General features: G+C 73.1%; 16 non-coding genes across 16 annotated transcripts; all 16 read left to right on the forward strand.

Moving 5' to 3' along the window:
- The first annotated feature begins 964 nt into the window (after nt 1–964).
- Nucleotides 965–1,083, forward strand: LOC125148559 (5S ribosomal RNA). Its single transcript, XR_007145637.1, has one exon. It is a non-coding gene; the product is annotated as a 5S ribosomal RNA (ribosomal RNA).
- A 1,168-nt stretch (nt 1,084–2,251) lies between these two features.
- On the forward strand, nt 2,252–2,370 carry LOC125148560 (5S ribosomal RNA). Its single transcript, XR_007145638.1, has one exon. It is a non-coding gene; the product is annotated as a 5S ribosomal RNA (ribosomal RNA).
- A 1,169-nt stretch (nt 2,371–3,539) lies between these two features.
- LOC125148463 (5S ribosomal RNA) lies at nt 3,540–3,658 on the forward strand. The gene has a single exon (XR_007145559.1). It is a non-coding gene; the product is annotated as a 5S ribosomal RNA (ribosomal RNA).
- Nucleotides 3,659–4,842: 1,184 nt separating this feature from the next.
- On the forward strand, nt 4,843–4,961 carry LOC125148468 (5S ribosomal RNA). The gene has a single exon (XR_007145561.1). It is a non-coding gene; the product is annotated as a 5S ribosomal RNA (ribosomal RNA).
- A 1,176-nt stretch (nt 4,962–6,137) lies between these two features.
- LOC125148556 (5S ribosomal RNA) lies at nt 6,138–6,256 on the forward strand. Its single transcript, XR_007145634.1, has one exon. It is a non-coding gene; the product is annotated as a 5S ribosomal RNA (ribosomal RNA).
- Nucleotides 6,257–7,437: 1,181 nt separating this feature from the next.
- Nucleotides 7,438–7,556, forward strand: LOC125148480 (5S ribosomal RNA). Its single transcript, XR_007145563.1, has one exon. It is a non-coding gene; the product is annotated as a 5S ribosomal RNA (ribosomal RNA).
- A 1,181-nt stretch (nt 7,557–8,737) lies between these two features.
- Nucleotides 8,738–8,856, forward strand: LOC125148492 (5S ribosomal RNA). The gene has a single exon (XR_007145574.1). It is a non-coding gene; the product is annotated as a 5S ribosomal RNA (ribosomal RNA).
- A 1,165-nt stretch (nt 8,857–10,021) lies between these two features.
- Nucleotides 10,022–10,140, forward strand: LOC125148558 (5S ribosomal RNA). The gene has a single exon (XR_007145636.1). It is a non-coding gene; the product is annotated as a 5S ribosomal RNA (ribosomal RNA).
- A 1,181-nt stretch (nt 10,141–11,321) lies between these two features.
- LOC125148503 (5S ribosomal RNA) lies at nt 11,322–11,440 on the forward strand. Its single transcript, XR_007145587.1, has one exon. It is a non-coding gene; the product is annotated as a 5S ribosomal RNA (ribosomal RNA).
- Nucleotides 11,441–12,608: 1,168 nt separating this feature from the next.
- Nucleotides 12,609–12,727, forward strand: LOC125148515 (5S ribosomal RNA). The gene has a single exon (XR_007145598.1). It is a non-coding gene; the product is annotated as a 5S ribosomal RNA (ribosomal RNA).
- Nucleotides 12,728–13,896: 1,169 nt separating this feature from the next.
- On the forward strand, nt 13,897–14,015 carry LOC125148527 (5S ribosomal RNA). Its single transcript, XR_007145608.1, has one exon. It is a non-coding gene; the product is annotated as a 5S ribosomal RNA (ribosomal RNA).
- Nucleotides 14,016–15,196: 1,181 nt separating this feature from the next.
- On the forward strand, nt 15,197–15,315 carry LOC125148538 (5S ribosomal RNA). Its single transcript, XR_007145617.1, has one exon. It is a non-coding gene; the product is annotated as a 5S ribosomal RNA (ribosomal RNA).
- A 1,169-nt stretch (nt 15,316–16,484) lies between these two features.
- Nucleotides 16,485–16,603, forward strand: LOC125148544 (5S ribosomal RNA). The gene has a single exon (XR_007145622.1). It is a non-coding gene; the product is annotated as a 5S ribosomal RNA (ribosomal RNA).
- A 1,168-nt stretch (nt 16,604–17,771) lies between these two features.
- LOC125148545 (5S ribosomal RNA) lies at nt 17,772–17,890 on the forward strand. The gene has a single exon (XR_007145623.1). It is a non-coding gene; the product is annotated as a 5S ribosomal RNA (ribosomal RNA).
- A 1,169-nt stretch (nt 17,891–19,059) lies between these two features.
- Nucleotides 19,060–19,178, forward strand: LOC125148547 (5S ribosomal RNA). The gene has a single exon (XR_007145625.1). It is a non-coding gene; the product is annotated as a 5S ribosomal RNA (ribosomal RNA).
- A 1,181-nt stretch (nt 19,179–20,359) lies between these two features.
- On the forward strand, nt 20,360–20,478 carry LOC125148548 (5S ribosomal RNA). Its single transcript, XR_007145626.1, has one exon. It is a non-coding gene; the product is annotated as a 5S ribosomal RNA (ribosomal RNA).
- The last annotated feature ends 127 nt before the right edge of the window (nt 20,479–20,605 follow it).

Genomic DNA, 20,605 nt, shown 5'->3' on the forward strand with positions numbered 1-20,605 from the left:
CCCCGCTTCGCCCCGCCCCGCCCCGCCCCGCCCCCCGAGCCCGCACACCGCACACCCCACGGCACTTCACAAGGGGTCCGCTCGCCGCTCCCCGCTCCCCACTGCCCGCACCAGGCTAAATCCCACTGCACCGGCTGGAAGCCACGCCCCAGCTTTGCACCTTTCCTGACACTGCACCCGCACGCACGGAGGGGTGGGGGGGTGCGGTGAGGGCGGGACCGGGGGCTGGCGCCTGGGGACTGGAGGGTGGGGGCTGGCTGGGTGGATACAAGAACCCAGGAGCGGGCGGGGAGGGCGGGGCAGCGAGACCCCACACTCGGACTCCGCCACGGGCCTGGGCTCCCTGGGTCCCGGACCTCTTCCCTCCCTCGAGCCCTCATCCCCAGGGCCCCCGGCGTTTGGCGAGGCCCAGCTAGGGCAGCGGGCTCGGGCTGGTGATGTTCTCTGGGGGCGCTGGGGCCTCCGGGGTGGCTTTGCACCAGGTGGGGCGGACGGGAATGAAAGGCGGGGGGGTTGGGGGGGCTGGCTGCGCTCGCCCTGGGACTGGGGAGGAGGCGCTGAGAACCCGGCGGGGTGTGGGGGGGGGGCCCAGAAGGAAAGGCCGGCCGGATGCCCCACGCTCGCTTCCACCCTCTTCCCAGTGAGCGGCCCGACGTGGTGCGGTGCGGTGCGATCCGGTGCGGTGCGGTGCGGGATGGAAGCGGAGGCGGGCGTGGGGCCAAGCCGGGAGCAGCGTGCAAGAGTCCCGGGATCGGTGAAGGCCGGGGCTTGCGCCACAGCGCCTTGCCAGGGTCCTCTTGCGCCGCCTCCGCCACCCGCCCGGGGCCCGCGGCGGAGGGCGGCGGCAGCCAGGCAGGCAGGCAGGCAGGTAGGCAGGCAGGCGCGTGCATGGGTGAAGCGCGGCACCCGCTGGGCTTGGGACGCGTGGAGCAGGCTCTTGAGGCGCCCAGCGGCAGCCGCCGGCGTCTAAGGCCATAACACCCTGAACGCGCCCGATCTCGTCTGATCTCGGAAGCTAAGCAGGGTCGGGCCTGGTTAGTACTTGGATGGGAGACCGCCTGGGAATACCGGGTGCTGTAGGCTTTTGCCTTTTGCCTTTTGCCTCTGGCCTCCTTGACCTCTCCTTTGGCGCCCGCCGCCCCTCCCCCCTCCCTCCGTGTGTCCCTCTCTCGCCGGGGAGCGCGTCTCCTGGGGCCAAACACACCCCGCCCACTGCTCCCTCAGCTCCTCCCGGGCCGGCAAAGCGGCCTGGCCTGGCCTGGCCTGGCCTAGCCTAGCCTGGCCCCGCCCCGCTTCGCCCCGCCCCGCCCCGCCCCGCCCCCCGAGCCCGCACACCGCACACCCCACGGCACTTCACAAGGGGTCCGCTCGCCGCTCCCCGCTCCCCACTGCCCGCACCAGGCTAAATCCCACTGCACCGGCTGGAAGCCACGCCCCAGCTTTGCACCTTTCCTGACACTGCACCCGCACGCACGGAGGGGTGGGGGGGTGCGGTGAGGGCGGGACCGGGGGCTGGCGCCTGGGGACTGGAGGGTGGGGGCTGGCTGGGTGGATACAAGAACCCAGGAGCGGGCGGGGAGGGCGGGGCAGCGAGACCCCACACTCGGACTCCGCCACGGGCCTGGGCTCCCTGGGTCCCGGACCTCTTCCCTCCCTCGAGCCCTCATCCCCAGGGCCCCCGGCGTTTGGCGAGGCCCAGCTAGGGCAGCGGGCTCGGGCTGGTGATGTTCTCTGGGGGCGCTGGGGCCTCCGGGGTGGCTTTGCACCAGGTGGGGCGGACGGGAATGAAAGGCGGGGGGGTTGGGGGGGCTGGCTGCGCTCGCCCTGGGACTGGGGAGGAGGCGCTGAGAACCCGGCGGGGTGTGGGGGGGGGGCCCAGAAGGAAAGGCCGGCCGGATGCCCCACGCTCGCTTCCACCCTCTTCCCAGTGAGCGGCCCGACGTGGTGCGGTGCGGTGCGATCCGGTGCGGTGCGGTGCGGGATGGAAGCGGAGGCGGGCGTGGGGCCAAGCCGGGAGCAGCGTGCAAGAGTCCCGGGATCGGTGAAGGCCGGGGCTTGCGCCACAGCGCCTTGCCAGGGTCCTCTTGCGCCGCCTCCGCCACCCGCCCGGGGCCCGCGGCGGAGGGCGGCGGCAGCCAGGCAGGCAGGCAGGCAGGTAGGCAGGCAGGCGCGTGCATGGGTGAAGCGCGGCACCCGCTGGGCTTGGGACGCGTGGAGCAGGCTCTTGAGGCGCCCAGCGGCAGCCGCCGGCGTCTAAGGCCATAACACCCTGAACGCGCCCGATCTCGTCTGATCTCGGAAGCTAAGCAGGGTCGGGCCTGGTTAGTACTTGGATGGGAGACCGCCTGGGAATACCGGGTGCTGTAGGCTTTTGCCTTTTGCCTTTTGCCTCTGGCCTCCTTGACCTCTCCTTTGGCGCCCGCCGCCCCTCCCCCCTCCCTCCGTGTGTCCCTCTCTCCCCGGGGAGCGCGTCTCCTGGGGCCAAACACACCCCGCCCACTGCTCCCTCAGCTCCTCCCGGGCCGGCAAAGCGGCCTGGCCTGGCCTGGCCTGGCCTAGCCTAGCCTGGCCCCGCCCCGCTTCGCCCCGCCCCGCCCCGCCCCGCCCCCCGAGCCCGCACACCGCACACCCCACGGCACTTCACAAGGGGTCCGCTCGCCGCTCCCCGCTCCCCACTGCCCGCACCAGGCTAAATCCCACTGCACCGGCTGGAAGCCACGCCCCAGCTTTGCACCTTTCCTGACACTGCACCCGCACGCACGGAGGGGTGGGGGGGTGCGGTGAGGGCGGGACCGGGGGCTGGCGCCTGGGGACTGGAGGGTGGGGGCTGGCTGGGTGGATACAAGAACCCAGGAGCGGGCGGGGAGGGCGGGGCAGCGAGACCCCACACTCGGACTCCGCCACGGGCCTGGGCTCCCTGGGTCCCGGACCTCTTCCCTCCCTCGAGCCCTCATCCCCAGGGCCCCCGGCGTTTGGCGAGGCCCAGCTAGGGCAGCGGGCTCGGGCTGGTGATGTTCTCTGGGGGCGCTGGGGCCTCCGGGGTGGCTTTGCACCAGGTGGGGCGGACGGGAATGAAAGGCGGGGGGGTTGGGGGGGCTGGCTGCGCTCGCCCTGGGACTGGGGAGGAGGCGCTGAGAACCCGGCGGGGTGTGGGAGGGGGGGCCCAGAAGGAAAGGCCGGCCGGATGCCCCACGCTCGCTTCCACCCTCTTCCCAGTGAGCGGCCCGACGTGGTGCGGTGCGGTGCGATCCGGTGCGGTGCGGTGCGGGATGGAAGCGGAGGCGGGCGTGGGGCCAAGCCGGGAGCAGCGTGCAAGAGTCCCGGGATCGGTGAAGGCCGGGGCTTGCGCCACAGCGCCTTGCCAGGGTCCTCTTGCGCCGCCTCCGCCACCCGCCCGGGGCCCGCGGCGGAGGGCGGCGGCAGCCAGGCAGGCAGGCAGGCAGGTAGGCAGGCAGGCGCGTGCATGGGTGAAGCGCGGCACCCGCTGGGCTTGGGACGCGTGGAGCAGGCTCTTGAGGCGCCCAGCGGCAGCCGCCGGCGTCTACGGCCATACCACCCTGAACGCGCCCGATCTCGTCTGATCTCGGAAGCTAAGCAGGGTCGGGCCTGGTTAGTACTTGGATGGGAGACCGCCTGGGAATACCGGGTGCTGTAGGCTTTTGCCTTTTGCCTTTTGCCTCTGGCCTCCTTGACCTCTCCTTTGGCGCCCGCCGCCCCTCCCCCCTCCCTCCGTGTGTCCCTCTCTCCCCGGGGAGCGCGTCTCCTGGGGCCAAACACACCCCGCCCACTGCTCCCTCAGCTCCTCCCGGGCCGGCAAAGCGGCCTGGCCTGGCCTGGCCTGGCCTGGCCTAGCCTAGCCTGGCCCCGCCCCGCTTCGCCCCGCCCCGCCCCGCCCCGCCCCCCGAGCCCGCACACCGCACACCCCACGGCACTTCACAAGGGGACCGCTCGCCGCTCCCCGCTCCCCACTGCCCGCACCAGGCTAAATCCCACTGCACCGGCTGGAAGCCACGCCCCAGCTTTGCACCTTTGCTGACACTGCACCCGCACGCACGGAGGGGTGGGGGGGTGCGGTGAGGGCGGGACCGGGGGCTGGCGCCTGGGGACTGGAGGGTGGGGGCTGGCTGGGTGGATACAAGAACCCAGGAGCGGGCGGGGAGGGCGGGGCAGCGAGACCCCACACTCGGACTCCGCCACGGGCCTGGGCTCCCTGGGTCCCGGACCTCTTCCCTCCCTCGAGCCCTCATCCCCAGGGCCCCCGGCGTTTGGCGAGGCCCAGCTAGGGCAGCGGGCTCAGGCTGGTGATGTTCTCTGGGGGCGCTGGGGCCTCCGGGGTGGCTTTGCACCAGGTGGGGCGGACGGGAATGAAAGGCGGGGGGGTTGGGGGGGCTGGCTGCGCTCGCCCTGGGACTGGGGAGGAGGCGCTGAGAACCCGGCGGGGTGTGGGGGGGGGGGCCCAGAAGGAAAGGCCGGCCGGATGCCCCACGCTCGCTTCCACCCTCTTCCCAGTGAGCGGCCCGACGTGGTCCGGTGCGGTGCGATGCGGTGCGATGCGGTGCGGTGCGGTGCGGGATGGAAGCGGAGGCGGGCGTGGGGCCAAGCCGGGAGCAGCGTGCAAGAGTCCCGGGATCGGTGAAGGCCGGGGCTTGCGCCACAGCGCCTTGCCAGGGTCCTCTTGCGCCGCCTCCGCCACCCGCCCGGGGCCCGCGGCGGAGGGCGGCGGCAGCCAGGCAGGCAGGCAGGCAGGTAGGCAGGCAGGCGCGTGCATGGGTGAAGCGCGGCACCCGCTGGGCTTGGGACGCGTGGAGCAGGCTCTTGAGGCGCCCAGCGGCAGCCGCCGGCGTCTACGGCCATACCACCCTGAACGCGCCCGATCTCGTCTGATCTCGGAAGCTAAGCAGGGTCGGGCCTGGTTAGTACTTGGATGGGAGACCGCCTGGGAATACCGGGTGCTGTAGGCTTTTGCCTTTTGCCTTTTGCCTCTGGCCTCCTTGACCTCTCCTTTGGCGCCCGCCGCCCCTCCCCCCTCCCTCCGTGTGTCCCTCTCTCGCCGGGGAGCGCGTCTCCTGGGGCCAAACACACCCCGCCCACTGCTCCCTCAGCTCCTCCCGGGCCGGCAAAGCGGCCTGGCCTGGCCTGGCCTGGCCTAGCCTAGCCTGGCCCCGCCCCGCTTCGCCCCGCCCCGCCCCGCCCCGCCCCCCGAGCCCGCACACCGCACACCCCACGGCACTTCACAAGGGGACCGCTCGCCGCTCCCCGCTCCCCACTGCCCGCACCAGGCTAAATCCCACTGCACCGGCTGGAAGCCACGCCCCAGCTTTGCACCTTTGCTGACACTGCACCCGCACGCACGGAGGGGTGGGGGGGTGCGGTGAGGGCGGGACCGGGGGCTGGCGCCTGGGGACTGGAGGGTGGGGGCTGGCTGGGTGGATACAAGAACCCAGGAGCGGGCGGGGAGGGCGGGGCAGCGAGACCCCACACTCGGACTCCGCCACGGGCCTGGGCTCCCTGGGTCCCGGACCTCTTCCCTCCCTCGAGCCCTCATCCCCAGGGCCCCCGGCGTTTGGCGAGGCCCAGCTAGGGCAGCGGGCTCGGGCTGGTGATGTTCTCTGGGGGCGCTGGGGCCTCCGGGGTGGCTTTGCACCAGGTGGGGCGGACGGGAATGAAAGGCGGGGGGGTTGGGGGGGCTGGCTGCGCTCGCCCTGGGACTGGGGAGGAGGCGCTGAGAACCCGGCGGGGTGTGTGGGGGGGGGGGCCCAGAAGGAAAGGCCGGCCGGATGCCCCACGCTCGCTTCCACCCTCTTCCCAGTGAGCGGCCCGACGTGGTGCGGTGCGGTGCGATGCGGTGCGGTGCGGTGCGGTGCGGGATGGAAGCGGAGGCGGGCGTGGGGCCAAGCCGGGAGCAGCGTGCAAGAGTCCCGGGATCGGTGAAGGCCGGGGCTTGCGCCACAGCGCCTTGCCAGGGTCCTCTTGCGCCGCCTCCGCCACCCGCCCGGCGCCCGCGGCGGAGGGCGGCGGCAGCCAGGCAGGCAGGCAGGCAGGTAGGCAGGCAGGCGCGTGCATGGGTGAAGCGCGGCACCCGCTGGGCTTGGGACGCGTGGAGCAGGCTCTTGAGGCGCCCAGCGGCAGCCGCCGGCGTCTAAGGCCATACCACCCTGAACGCGCCCGATCTCGTCTGATCTCGGAAGCTAAGCAGGGTCGGGCCTGGTTAGTACTTGGATGGGAGACCGCCTGGGAATACCGGGTGCTGTAGGCTTTTGCCTTTTGCCTTTTGCCTCTGGCCTCCTTGACCTCTCCTTTGGCGCCCGCCGCCCCTCCCCCCTCCCTCCGTGTGTCCCTCTCTCGCCGGGGAGCGCGTCTCCTGGGGCCAAACACACCCCGCCCACTGCTCCCTCAGCTCCTCCCGGGCCGGCAAAGCGGCCTGGCCTGGCCTGGCCTGGCCTAGCCTAGCCTGGCCCCGCCCCGCTTCGCCCCGCCCCGCCCCGCCCCGCCCCCCGAGCCCGCACACCGCACACCCCACGGCACTTCACAAGGGGACCGCTCGCCGCTCCCCGCTCCCCACTGCCCGCACCAGGCTAAATCCCACTGCACCGGCTGGAAGCCACGCCCCAGCTTTGCACCTTTGCTGACACTGCACCCGCACGCACGGAGGGGTGGGGGGGGTGCGGTGAGGGCGGGACCGGGGGCTGGCGCCTGGGGACTGGAGGGTGGGGGCTGGCTGGGTGGATACAAGAACCCAGGAGCGGGCGGGGAGGGCGGGGCAGCGAGACCCCACACTCGGACTCCGCCACGGGCCTGGGCTCCCTGGGTCCCGGACCTCTTCCCTCCCTCGAGCCCTCATCCCCAGGGCCCCCGGCGTTTGGCGAGGCCCAGCTAGGGCAGCGGGCTCAGGCTGGTGATGTTCTCTGGGGGCGCTGGGGCCTCCGGGGTGGCTTTGCACCAGGTGGGGCGGACGGGAATGAAAGGCGGGGGGGTTGGGGGGGCTGGCTGCGCTCGCCCTGGGACTGGGGAGGAGGCGCTGAGAACCCGGCGGGGTGTGGGGGGGGGGGGCCCAGAAGGAAAGGCCGGCCGGATGCCCCACGCTCGCTTCCACCCTCTTCCCAGTGAGCGGCCCGACGTGGTCCGGTGCGGTGCGATGCGGTGCGATGCGGTGCGGTGCGGTGCGGGATGGAAGCGGAGGCGGGCGTGGGGCCAAGCCGGGAGCAGCGTGCAAGAGTCCCGGGATCGGTGAAGGCCGGGGCTTGCGCCACAGCGCCTTGCCAGGGTCCTCTTGCGCCGCCTCCGCCACCCGCCCGGGGCCCGCGGCGGAGGGCGGCGGCAGCCAGGCAGGCAGGCAGGCAGGTAGGCAGGCAGGCGCGTGCATGGGTGAAGCGCGGCACCCGCTGGGCTTGGGACGCGTGGAGCAGGCTCTTGAGGCGCCCAGCGGCAGCCGCCGGCGTCTACGGCCATACCACCCTGAACGCGCCCGATCTCGTCTGATCTCGGAAGCTAAGCAGGGTCGGGCCTGGTTAGTACTTGGATGGGAGACCGCCTGGGAATACCGGGTGCTGTAGGCTTTTGCCTTTTGCCTTTTGCCTCTGGCCTCCTTGACCTCTCCTTTGGCGCCCGCCGCCCCTCCCCCCTCCCTCCGTGTGTCCCTCTCTCCCCGGGGAGCGCGTCTCCTGGGGCCAAACACACCCCGCCCACTGCTCCCTCAGCTCCTCCCGGGCCGGCAAAGCGGCCTGGCCTGGCCTGGCCTGGCCTGGCCTAGCCTAGCCTGGCCCCGCCCCGCTTCGCCCCGCCCCGCCCCGCCCCGCCCCCCGAGCCCGCACACCGCACACCCCACGGCACTTCACAAGGGGTCCGCTCGCCGCTCCCCGCTCCCCACTGCCCGCACCAGGCTAAATCCCACTGCACCGGCTGGAAGCCACGCCCCAGCTTTGCACCTTTCCTGACACTGCACCCGCACGCACGGAGGGGTGGGGGGGTGCGGTGAGGGCGGGACCGGGGGCTGGCGCCTGGGGACTGGAGGGTGGGGGCTGGCTGGGTGGATACAAGAACCCAGGAGCGGGCGGGGAGGGCGGGGCAGCGAGACCCCACACTCGGACTCCGCCACGGGCCTGGGCTCCCTGGGTCCCGGACCTCTTCCCTCCCTCGAGCCCTCATCCCCAGGGCCCCCGGCGTTTGGCGAGGCCCAGCTAGGGCAGCGGGCTCGGGCTGGTGATGTTCTCTGGGGGCGCTGGGGCCTCCGGGGTGGCTTTGCACCAGGTGGGGCGGACGGGAATGAAAGGCGGGGGGGTTGGGGGGGCTGGCTGCGCTCGCCCTGGGACTGGGGAGGAGGCGCTGAGAACCCGGCGGGGTGTGTGGGGGGGGGGGCCCAGAAGGAAAGGCCGGCCGGATGCCCCACGCTCGCTTCCACCCTCTTCCCAGTGAGCGGCCCGACGTGGTGCGGTGCGGTGCGATGCGGTGCGGTGCGGTGCGGTGCGGGATGGAAGCGGAGGCGGGCGTGGGGCCAAGCCGGGAGCAGCGTGCAAGAGTCCCGGGATCGGTGAAGGCCGGGGCTTGCGCCACAGCGCCTTGCCAGGGTCCTCTTGCGCCGCCTCCGCCACCCGCCCGGGGCCCGCGGCGGAGGGCGGCGGCAGCCAGGCAGGCAGGCAGGCAGGTAGGCAGGCAGGCGCGTGCATGGGTGAAGCGCGGCACCCGCTGGGCTTGGGACGCGTGGAGCAGGCTCTTGAGGCGCCCAGCGGCAGCCGCCGGCGTCTACGGCCATACCACCCTGAACGCGCCCGATCTCGTCTGATCTCGGAAGCTAAGCAGGGTCGGGCCTGGTTAGTACTTGGATGGGAGACCGCCTGGGAATACCGGGTGCTGTAGGCTTTTGCCTTTTGCCTTTTGCCTCTGGCCTCCTTGACCTCTCCTTTGGCGCCCGCCGCCCCTCCCCCCTCCCTCCGTGTGTCCCTCTCTCCCCGGGGAGCGCGTCTCCTGGGGCCAAACACACCCCGCCCACTGCTCCCTCAGCTCCTCCCGGGCCGGCAAAGCGGCCTGGCCTGGCCTGGCCTGGCCTAGCCTAGCCTGGCCCCGCCCCGCTTCGCCCCGCCCCGCCCCGCCCCCCGAGCCCGCACACCGCACACCCCACGGCACTTCACAAGGGGTCCGCTCGCCGCTCCCCGCTCCCCACTGCCCGCACCAGGCTAAATCCCACTGCACCGGCTGGAAGCCACGCCCCAGCTTTGCACCTTTCCTGACACTGCACCCGCACGCACGGAGGGGTGGGGGGGTGCGGTGAGGGCGGGACCGGGGGCTGGCGCCTGGGGACTGGAGGGTGGGGGCTGGCTGGGTGGATACAAGAACCCAGGAGCGGGCGGGGAGGGCGGGGCAGCGAGACCCCACACTCGGACTCCGCCACGGGCCTGGGCTCCCTGGGTCCCGGACCTCTTCCCTCCCTCGAGCCCTCATCCCCAGGGCCCCCGGCGTTTGGCGAGGCCCAGCTAGGGCAGCGGGCTCGGGCTGGTGATGTTCTCTGGGGGCGCTGGGGCCTCCGGGGTGGCTTTGCACCAGGTGGGGCGGACGGGAATGAAAGGCGGGGGGGTTGGGGGGGCTGGCTGCGCTCGCCCTGGGACTGGGGAGGAGGCGCTGAGAACCCGGCGGGGTGTGTGGGGGGGGGGCCCAGAAGGAAAGGCCGGCCGGATGCCCCACGCTCGCTTCCACCCTCTTCCCAGTGAGCGGCCCGACGTGGTGCGGTGCGGTGCGATGCGGTGCGGTGCGGTGCGGGATGGAAGCGGAGGCGGGCGTGGGGCCAAGCCGGGAGCAGCGTGCAAGAGTCCCGGGATCGGTGAAGGCCGGGGCTTGCGCCACAGCGCCTTGCCAGGGTCCTCTTGCGCCGCCTCCGCCACCCGCCCGGGGCCCGCGGCGGAGGGCGGCGGCAGCCAGGCAGGCAGGCAGGCAGGTAGGCAGGCAGGCGCGTGCATGGGTGAAGCGCGGCACCCGCTGGGCTTGGGACGCGTGGAGCAGGCTCTTGAGGCGCCCAGCGGCAGCCGCCGGCGTCTAAGGCCATACCACCCTGAACGCGCCCGATCTCGTCTGATCTCGGAAGCTAAGCAGGGTCGGGCCTGGTTAGTACTTGGATGGGAGACCGCCTGGGAATACCGGGTGCTGTAGGCTTTTGCCTTTTGCCTTTTGCCTCTGGCCTCCTTGACCTCTCCTTTGGCGCCCGCCGCCCCTCCCCCCTCCCTCCGTGTGTCCCTCTCTCCCCGGGGAGCGCGTCTCCTGGGGCCAAACACACCCCGCCCACTGCTCCCTCAGCTCCTCCCGGGCCGGCAAAGCGGCCTGGCCTGGCCTGGCCTGGCCTGGCCTAGCCTAGCCTGGCCCCGCCCCGCTTCGCCCCGCCCCGCCCCGCCCCGCCCCCCGAGCCCGCACACCGCACACCCCACGGCACTTCACAAGGGGTCCGCTCGCCGCTCCCCGCTCCCCACTGCCCGCACCAGGCTAAATCCCACTGCACCGGCTGGAAGCCACGCCCCAGCTTTGCACCTTTCCTGACACTGCACCCGCACGCACGGAGGGGTGGGGGGGTGCGGTGAGGGCGGGACCGGGGGCTGGCGCCTGGGGACTGGAGGGTGGGGGCTGGCTGGGTGGATACAAGAACCCAGGAGCGGGCGGGGAGGGCGGGGCAGCGAGACCCCACACTCGGACTCCGCCACGGGCCTGGGCTCCCTGGGTCCCGGACCTCTTCCCTCCCTCGAGCCCTCATCCCCAGGGCCCCCGGCGTTTGGCGAGGCCCAGCTAGGGCAGCGGGCTCGGGCTGGTGATGTTCTCTGGGGGCGCTGGGGCCTCCGGGGTGGCTTTGCACCAGGTGGGGCGGACGGGAATGAAAGGCGGGGGGGTTGGGGGGGCTGGCTGCGCTCGCCCTGGGACTGGGGAGGAGGCGCTGAGAACCCGGCGGGGTGTGTGGGGGGGGGGGCCCAGAAGGAAAGGCCGGCCGGATGCCCCACGCTCGCTTCCACCCTCTTCCCAGTGAGCGGCCCGACGTGGTGCGGTGCGGTGCGATGCGGTGCGGTGCGGTGCGGTGCGGGATGGAAGCGGAGGCGGGCGTGGGGCCAAGCCGGGAGCAGCGTGCAAGAGTCCCGGGATCGGTGAAGGCCGGGGCTTGCGCCACAGCGCCTTGCCAGGGTCCTCTTGCGCCGCCTCCGCCACCCGCCCGGGGCCCGCGGCGGAGGGCGGCGGCAGCCAGGCAGGCAGGCAGGCAGGTAGGCAGGCAGGCGCGTGCATGGGTGAAGCGCGGCACCCGCTGGGCTTGGGACGCGTGGAGCAGGCTCTTGAGGCGCCCAGCGGCAGCCGCCGGCGTCTACGGCCATACCACCCTGAACGCGCCCGATCTCGTCTGATCTCGGAAGCTAAGCAGGGTCGGGCCTGGTTAGTACTTGGATGGGAGACCGCCTGGGAATACCGGGTGCTGTAGGCTTTTGCCTTTTGCCTTTTGCCTCTGGCCTCCTTGACCTCTCCTTTGGCGCCCGCCGCCCCTCCCCCCTCCCTCCGTGTGTCCCTCTCTCGCCGGGGAGCGCGTCTCCTGGGGCCAAACACACCCCGCCCACTGCTCCCTCAGCTCCTCCCGGGCCGGCAAAGCGGCCTGGCCTGGCCTGGCCTGGCCTAGCCTAGCCTGGCCCCGCCCCGCTTCGCCCCGCCCCGCCCCGCCCCGCCCCCCGAGCCCGCACACCGCACACCCCACGGCACTTCACAAGGGGACCGCTCGCCGCTCCCCGCTCCCCACTGCCCGCACCAGGCTAAATCCCACTGCACCGGCTGGAAGCCACGCCCCAGCTTTGCACCTTTGCTGACACTGCACCCGCACGCACGGAGGGGTGGGGGGGTGCGGTGAGGGCGGGACCGGGGGCTGGCGCCTGGGGACTGGAGGGTGGGGGCTGGCTGGGTGGATACAAGAACCCAGGAGCGGGCGGGGAGGGCGGGGCAGCGAGACCCCACACTCGGACTCCGCCACGGGCCTGGGCTCCCTGGGTCCCGGACCTCTTCCCTCCCTCGAGCCCTCATCCCCAGGGCCCCCGGCGTTTGGCGAGGCCCAGCTAGGGCAGCGGGCTCGGGCTGGTGATGTTCTCTGGGGGCGCTGGGGCCTCCGGGGTGGCTTTGCACCAGGTGGGGCGGACGGGAATGAAAGGCGGGGGGGTTGGGGGGGCTGGCTGCGCTCGCCCTGGGACTGGGGAGGAGGCGCTGAGAACCCGGCGGGGTGTGGGGGGGGGGCCCAGAAGGAAAGGCCGGCCGGATGCCCCACGCTCGCTTCCACCCTCTTCCCAGTGAGCGGCCCGACGTGGTGCGGTGCGGTGCGATCCGGTGCGGTGCGGTGCGGGATGGAAGCGGAGGCGGGCGTGGGGCCAAGCCGGGAGCAGCGTGCAAGAGTCCCGTGATCGGTGAAGGCCGGGGCTTGCGCCACAGCGCCTTGCCAGGGTCCTCTTGCGCCGCCTCCGCCACCCGCCCGGGGCCCGCGGCGGAGGGCGGCGGCAGCCAGGCAGGCAGGCAGGCAGGTAGGCAGGCAGGCGCGTGCATGGGTGAAGCGCGGCACCCGCTGGGCTTGGGACGCGTGGAGCAGGCTCTTGAGGCGCCCAGCGGCAGCCGCCGGCGTCTACGGCCATACCACCCTGAACGCGCCCGATCTCGTCTGATCTCGGAAGCTAAGCAGGGTCGGGCCTGGTTAGTACTTGGATGGGAGACCGCCTGGGAATACCGGGTGCTGTAGGCTTTTGCCTTTTGCCTTTTGCCTCTGGCCTCCTTGACCTCTCCTTTGGCGCCCGCCGCCCCTCCCCCCTCCCTCCGTGTGTCCCTCTCTCCCCGGGGAGCGCGTCTCCTGGGGCCAAACACACCCCGCCCACTGCTCCCTCAGCTCCTCCCGGGCCGGCAAAGCGGCCTGGCCTGGCCTGGCCTGGCCTAGCCTAGCCTGGCCCCGCCCCGCTTCGCCCCGCCCCGCCCCGCCCCGCCCCCCGAGCCCGCACACCGCACACCCCACGGCACTTCACAAGGGGTCCGCTCGCCGCTCCCCGCTCCCCACTGCCCGCACCAGGCTAAATCCCACTGCACCGGCTGGAAGCCACGCCCCAGCTTTGCACCTTTCCTGACACTGCACCCGCACGCACGGAGGGGTGGGGGGGTGCGGTGAGGGCGGGACCGGGGGCTGGCGCCTGGGGACTGGAGGGTGGGGGCTGGCTGGGTGGATACAAGAACCCAGGAGCGGGCGGGGAGGGCGGGGCAGCGAGACCCCACACTCGGACTCCGCCACGGGCCTGGGCTCCCTGGGTCCCGGACCTCTTCCCTCCCTCGAGCCCTCATCCCCAGGGCCCCCGGCGTTTGGCGAGGCCCAGCTAGGGCAGCGGGCTCGGGCTGGTGATGTTCTCTGGGGGCGCTGGGGCCTCCGGGGTGGCTTTGCACCAGGTGGGGCGGACGGGAATGAAAGGCGGGGGGGTTGGGGGGGCTGGCTGCGCTCGCCCTGGGACTGGGGAGGAGGCGCTGAGAACCCGGCGGGGTGTGGGAGGGGGGGCCCAGAAGGAAAGGCCGGCCGGATGCCCCACGCTCGCTTCCACCCTCTTCCCAGTGAGCGGCCCGACGTGGTGCGGTGCGGTGCGATGCGGTGCGGTGCGGTGCGGGATGGAAGCGGAGGCGGGCGTGGGGCCAAGCCGGGAGCAGCGTGCAAGAGTCCCGGGATCGGTGAAGGCCGGGGCTTGCGCCACAGCGCCTTGCCAGGGTCCTCTTGCGCCGCCTCCGCCACCCGCCCGGGGCCCGCGGCGGAGGGCGGCGGCAGCCAGGCAGGCAGGCAGGCAGGTAGGCAGGCAGGCGCGTGCATGGGTGAAGCGCGGCACCCGCTGGGCTTGGGACGCGTGGAGCAGGCTCTTGAGGCGCCCAGCGGCAGCCGCCGGCGTCTACGGCCATACCACCCTGAACGCGCCCGATCTCGTCTGATCTCGGAAGCTAAGCAGGGTCGGGCCTGGTTAGTACTTGGATGGGAGACCGCCTGGGAATACCGGGTGCTGTAGGCTTTTGCCTTTTGCCTTTTGCCTCTGGCCTCCTTGACCTCTCCTTTGGCGCCCGCCGCCCCTCCCCCCTCCCTCCGTGTGTCCCTCTCTCCCCGGGGAGCGCGTCTCCTGGGGCCAAACACACCCCGCCCACTGCTCCCTCAGCTCCTCCCGGGCCGGCAAAGCGGCCTGGCCTGGCCTGGCCTGGCCTGGCCTAGCCTAGCCTGGCCCCGCCCCGCTTCGCCCCGCCCCGCCCCGCCCCGCCCCCCGAGCCCGCACACCGCACACCCCACGGCACTTCACAAGGGGTCCGCTCGCCGCTCCCCGCTCCCCACTGCCCGCACCAGGCTAAATCCCACTGCACCGGCTGGAAGCCACGCCCCAGCTTTGCACCTTTCCTGACACTGCACCCGCACGCACGGAGGGGTGGGGGGGTGCGGTGAGGGCGGGACCGGGGGCTGGCGCCTGGGGACTGGAGGGTGGGGGCTGGCTGGGTGGATACAAGAACCCAGGAGCGGGCGGGGAGGGCGGGGCAGCGAGACCCCACACTCGGACTCCGCCACGGGCCTGGGCTCCCTGGGTCCCGGACCTCTTCCCTCCCTCGAGCCCTCATCCCCAGGGCCCCCGGCGTTTGGCGAGGCCCAGCTAGGGCAGCGGGCTCGGGCTGGTGATGTTCTCTGGGGGCGCTGGGGCCTCCGGGGTGGCTTTGCACCAGGTGGGGCGGACGGGAATGAAAGGCGGGGGGGTTGGGGGGGCTGGCTGCGCTCGCCCTGGGACTGGGGAGGAGGCGCTGAGAACCCGGCGGGGTGTGTGGGGGGGGGGGCCCAGAAGGAAAGGCCGGCCGGATGCCCCACGCTCGCTTCCACCCTCTTCCCAGTGAGCGGCCCGACGTGGTGCGGTGCGGTGCGATGCGGTGCGGTGCGGTGCGGTGCGGGATGGAAGCGGAGGCGGGCGTGGGGCCAAGCCGGGAGCAGCGTGCAAGAGTCCCGGGATCGGTGAAGGCCGGGGCTTGCGCCACAGCGCCTTGCCAGGGTCCTCTTGCGCCGCCTCCGCCACCCGCCCGGGGCCCGCGGCGGAGGGCGGCGGCAGCCAGGCAGGCAGGCAGGCAGGTAGGCAGGCAGGCGCGTGCATGGGTGAAGCGCGGCACCCGCTGGGCTTGGGACGCGTGGAGCAGGCTCTTGAGGCGCCCAGCGGCAGCCGCCGGCGTCTACGGCCATACCACCCTGAACGCGCCCGATCTCGTCTGATCTCGGAAGCTAAGCAGGGTCGGGCCTGGTTAGTACTTGGATGGGAGACCGCCTGGGAATACCGGGTGCTGTAGGCTTTTGCCTTTTGCCTTTTGCCTCTGGCCTCCTTGACCTCTCCTTTGGCGCCCGCCGCCCCTCCCCCCTCCCTCCGTGTGTCCCTCTCTCCCCGGGGAGCGCGTCTCCTGGGGCCAAACACACCCCGCCCACTGCTCCCTCAGCTCCTCCCGGGCCGGCAAAGCGGCCTGGCCTGGCCTGGCCTGGCCTAGCCTAGCCTGGCCCCGCCCCGCTTCGCCCCGCCCCGCCCCGCCCCGCCCCCCGAGCCCGCACACCGCACACCCCACGGCACTTCACAAGGGGTCCGCTCGCCGCTCCCCGCTCCCCACTGCCCGCACCAGGCTAAATCCCACTGCACCGGCTGGAAGCCACGCCCCAGCTTTGCACCTTTGCTGACACTGCACCCGCACGCACGGAGGGGTGGGGGGGTGCGGTGAGGGCGGGACCGGGGGCTGGCGCCTGGGGACTGGAGGGTGGGGGCTGGCTGGGTGGATACAAGAACCCAGGAGCGGGCGGGGAGGGCGGGGCAGCGAGACCCCACACTCGGACTCCGCCACGGGCCTGGGCTCCCTGGGTCCCGGACCTCTTCCCTCCCTCGAGCCCTCATCCCCAGGGCCCCCGGCGTTTGGCGAGGCCCAGCTAGGGCAGCGGGCTCGGGCTGGTGATGTTCTCTGGGGGCGCTGGGGCCTCCGGGGTGGCTTTGCACCAGGTGGGGCGGACGGGAATGAAAGGCGGGGGGGTTGGGGGGGCTGGCTGCGCTCGCCCTGGGACTGGGGAGGAGGCGCTGAGAACCCGGCGGGGTGTGGGAGGGGGGGCCCAGAAGGAAAGGCCGGCCGGATGCCCCACGCTCGCTTCCACCCTCTTCCCAGTGAGCGGCCCGACGTGGTGCGGTGCGGTGCGATCCGGTGCGGTGCGGTGCGGGATGGAAGCGGAGGCGGGCGTGGGGCCAAGCCGGGAGCAGCGTGCAAGAGTCCCGGGATCGGTGAAGGCCGGGGCTTGCGCCACAGCGCCTTGCCAGGGTCCTCTTGCGCCGCCTCCGCCACCCGCCCGGGGCCCGCGGCGGAGGGCGGCGGCAGCCAGGCAGGCAGGCAGGCAGGTAGGCAGGCAGGCGCGTGCATGGGTGAAGCGCGGCACCCGCTGGGCTTGGGACGCGTGGAGCAGGCTCTTGAGGCGCCCAGCGGCAGCCGCCGGCGTCTACGGCCATACCACCCTGAACGCGCCCGATCTCGTCTGATCTCGGAAGCTAAGCAGGGTCGGGCCTGGTTAGTACTTGGATGGGAGACCGCCTGGGAATACCGGGTGCTGTAGGCTTTTGCCTTTTGCCTTTTGCCTCTGGCCTCCTTGACCTCTCCTTTGGCGCCCGCCGCCCCTCCCCCCTCCCTCCGTGTGTCCCTCTCTCGCCGGGGAGCGCGTCTCCTGGGGCCAAACACACCCCGCCCACTGCTCCCTCAGCTCCTCCCGGGCCGGCAAAGCGGCCTGGCCTGGCCTGGCCTGGCCTAGCCTAGCCTGGCCCCGCCCCGCTTCGCCCCGCCCCGCCCCGCCCCGCCCCCCGAGCCCGCACACCGCACACCCCACGGCACTTCACAAGGGGACCGCTCGCCGCTCCCCGCTCCCCACTGCCCGCACCAGGCTAAATCCCACTGCACCGGCTGGAAGCCACGCCCCAGCTTTGCACCTTTGCTGACACTGCACCCGCACGCACGGAGGGGTGGGGGGGTGCGGTGAGGGCGGGACCGGGGGCTGGCGCCTGGGGACTGGAGGGTGGGGGCTGGCTGGGTGGATACAAGAACCCAGGAGCGGGCGGGGAGGGCGGGGCAGCGAGACCCCACACTCGGACTCCGCCACGGGCCTGGGCTCCCTGGGTCCCGGACCTCTTCCCTCCCTCGAGCCCTCATCCCCAGGGCCCCCGGCGTTTGGCGAGGCCCAGCTAGGGCAGCGGGCTCGGGCTGGTGATGTTCTCTGGGGGCGCTGGGGCCTCCGGGGTGGCTTTGCACCAGGTGGGGCGGACGGGAATGAAAGGCGGGGGGGTTGGGGGGGCTGGCTGCGCTCGCCCTGGGACTGGGGAGGAGGCGCTGAGAACCCGGCGGGGTGTGGGGGGGGGGCCCAGAAGGAAAGGCCGGCCGGATGCCCCACGCTCGCTTCCACCCTCTTCCCAGTGAGCGGCCCGACGTGGTGCGGTGCGGTGCGATCCGGTGCGGTGCGGTGCGGGATGGAAGCGGAGGCGGGCGTGGGGCCAAGCCGGGAGCAGCGTGCAAGAGTCCCGTGATCGGTGAAGGCCGGGGCTTGCGCCACAGCGCCTTGCCAGGGTCCTCTTGCGCCGCCTCCGCCACCCGCCCGGGGCCCGCGGCGGAGGGCGGCGGCAGCCAGGCAGGCAGGCAGGCAGGTAGGCAGGCAGGCGCGTGCATGGGTGAAGCGCGGCACCCGCTGGGCTTGGGACGCGTGGAGCAGGCTCTTGAGGCGCCCAGCGGCAGCCGCCGGCGTCTACGGCCATACCACCCTGAACGCGCCCGATCTCGTCTGATCTCGGAAGCTAAGCAGGGTCGGGCCTGGTTAGTACTTGGATGGGAGACCGCCTGGGAATACCGGGTGCTGTAGGCTTTTGCCTTTTGCCTTTTGCCTCTGGCCTCCTTGACCTCTCCTTTGGCGCCCGCCGCCCCTCCCCCCTCCCTCCGTGTGTCCCTCTCTCCCCGGGGAGCGCGTCTCCTGGGGCCAAACACACCCCGCCCACTGCTCCCTCAGCTCCTCCCGGGCCGGCAAAGCGGCCTGGCCTGGCCTGGCCTGGCCTAGCCTAGCCTGGCCCCGCCCCGCTTCGCCCCGCCCCGCCCCGCCCCGCCCCCCGAGCCCGCACACCGCACACCCCACGGCACTTCACAAGGGGTCCGCTCGCCGCTCCCCGCTCCCCACTGCCCGCACCAGGCTAAATCCCACTGCACCGGCTGGAAGCCACGCCCCAGCTTTGCACCTTTCCTGACACTGCACCCGCACGCACGGAGGGGTGGGGGGGTGCGGTGAGGGCGGGACCGGGGGCTGGCGCCTGGGGACTGGAGGGTGGGGGCTGGCTGGGTGGATACAAGAACCCAGGAGCGGGCGGGGAGGGCGGGGCAGCGAGACCCCACACTCGGACTCCGCCACGGGCCTGGGCTCCCTGGGTCCCGGACCTCTTCCCTCCCTCGAGCCCTCATCCCCAGGGCCCCCGGCGTTTGGCGAGGCCCAGCTAGGGCAGCGGGCTCGGGCTGGTGATGTTCTCTGGGGGCGCTGGGGCCTCCGGGGTGGCTTTGCACCAGGTGGGGCGGACGGGAATGAAAGGCGGGGGGGTTGGGGGGGCTGGCTGCGCTCGCCCTGGGACTGGGGAGGAGGCGCTGAGAACCCGGCGGGGTGTGGGAGGGGGGGCCCAGAAGGAAAGGCCGGCCGGATGCCCCACGCTCGCTTCCACCCTCTTCCCAGTGAGCGGCCCGACGTGGTGCGGTGCGGTGCGATGCGGTGCGGTGCGGTGCGGGATGGAAGCGGAGGCGGGCGTGGGGCCAAGCCGGGAGCAGCGTGCAAGAGTCCCGGGATCGGTGAAGGCCGGGGCTTGCGCCACAGCGCCTTGCCAGGGTCCTCTTGCGCCGCCTCCGCCACCCGCCCGGGGCCCGCGGCGGAGGGCGGCGGCAGCCAGGCAGGCAGGCAGGCAGGTAGGCAGGCAGGCGCGTGCATGGGTGAAGCGCGGCACCCGCTGGGCTTGGGACGCGTGGAGCAGGCTCTTGAGGCGCCCAGCGGCAGCCGCCGGCGTCTACGGCCATACCACCCTGAACGCGCCCGATCTCGTCTGATCTCGGAAGCTAAGCAGGGTCGGGCCTGGTTAGTACTTGGATGGGAGACCGCCTGGGAATACCGGGTGCTGTAGGCTTTTGCCTTTTGCCTTTTGCCTCTGGCCTCCTTGACCTCTCCTTTGGCGCCCGCCGCCCCTCCCCCCTCCCTCCGTGTGTCCCTCTCTCCCCGGGGAGCGCGTCTCCTGGGGCCAAACACACCCCGCCCACTGCTCCCTCAGCTCCTCCCGGGCCGGCAAAGCGGCCTGGCCTGGCCTGGCCTGGCCTGGCCTAGCCTAGCCTGGCCCCGCCCCGCTTCGCCCCGCCCCGCCCCGCCCCGCCCCCCGAGCCCGCACACCGCACACCCCACGGCACTTCACAAGGGGTCCGCTCGCCGCTCCCCGCTCCCCACTGCCCGCACCAGGCTAAATCCCACTGCACCGGCTGGAAGCCACGCCCCAGCTTTGCACCTTTCCTGACACTGCACCCGCACGCACGGAGGGGTGGGGGGGTGCGGTGAGGGCGGGACCGGGGGCTGGCGCCTGGGGACTGGAGGGTGGGGGCTGGCTGGGTGGATACAAGAACCCAGGAGCGGGCGGGGAGGGCGGGGCAGCGAGACCCCACACTCGGACTCCGCCACGGGCCTGGGCTCCCTGGGTCCCGGACCTCTTCCCTCCCTCGAGCCCTCATCCCCAGGGCCCCCGGCGTTTGGCGAGGCCCAGCTAGGGCAGCGGGCTCGGGCTGGTGATGTTCTCTGGGGGCGCTGGGGCCTCCGGGGTGGCTTTGCACCAGGTGGGGCGGACGGGAATGAAAGGCGGGGGGGTTGGGGGGGCTGGCTGCGCTCGCCCTGGGACTGGGGAGGAGGCGCTGAGAACCCGGCGGGGTGTGTGGGGGGGGGGGCCCAGAAGGAAAGGCCGGCCGGATGCCCCACGCTCGCTTCCACCCTCTTCCCAGTGAGCGGCCCGACGTGGTGCGGTGCGGTGCGATGCGGTGCGGTGCGGTGCGGTGCGGGATGGAAGCGGAGGCGGGCGTGGGGCCAAGCCGGGAGCAGCGTGCAAGAGTCCCGGGATCGGTGAAGGCCGGGGCTTGCGCCACAGCGCCTTGCCAGGGTCCTCTTGCGCCGCCTCCGCCACCCGCCCGGGGCCCGCGGCGGAGGGCGGCGGCAGCCAGGCAGGCAGGCAGGCAGGTAGGCAGGCAGGCGCGTGCATGGGTGAAGCGCGGCACCCGCTGGGCTTGGGACGCGTGGAGCAGGCTCTTGAGGCGCCCAGCGGCAGCCGCCGGCGTCTACGGCCATACCACCCTGAACGCGCCCGATCTCGTCTGATCTCGGAAGCTAAGCAGGGTCGGGCCTGGTTAGTACTTGGATGGGAGACCGCCTGGGAATACCGGGTGCTGTAGGCTTTTGCCTTTTGCCTTTTGCCTCTGGCCTCCTTGACCTCTCCTTTGGCGCCCGCCGCCCCTCCCCCCTCCCTCCGTGTGTCCCTCTCTCCCCGGGGAGCGCGTCTCCTGGGGCCAAACACACCCCGCC

The sequence above is a fragment of the Prionailurus viverrinus genome, chromosome D2 (genome assembly GCF_022837055.1).
Source record: "Prionailurus viverrinus isolate Anna chromosome D2, UM_Priviv_1.0, whole genome shotgun sequence".
Lineage (NCBI taxonomy): Eukaryota > Metazoa > Chordata > Mammalia > Carnivora > Felidae > Prionailurus > Prionailurus viverrinus.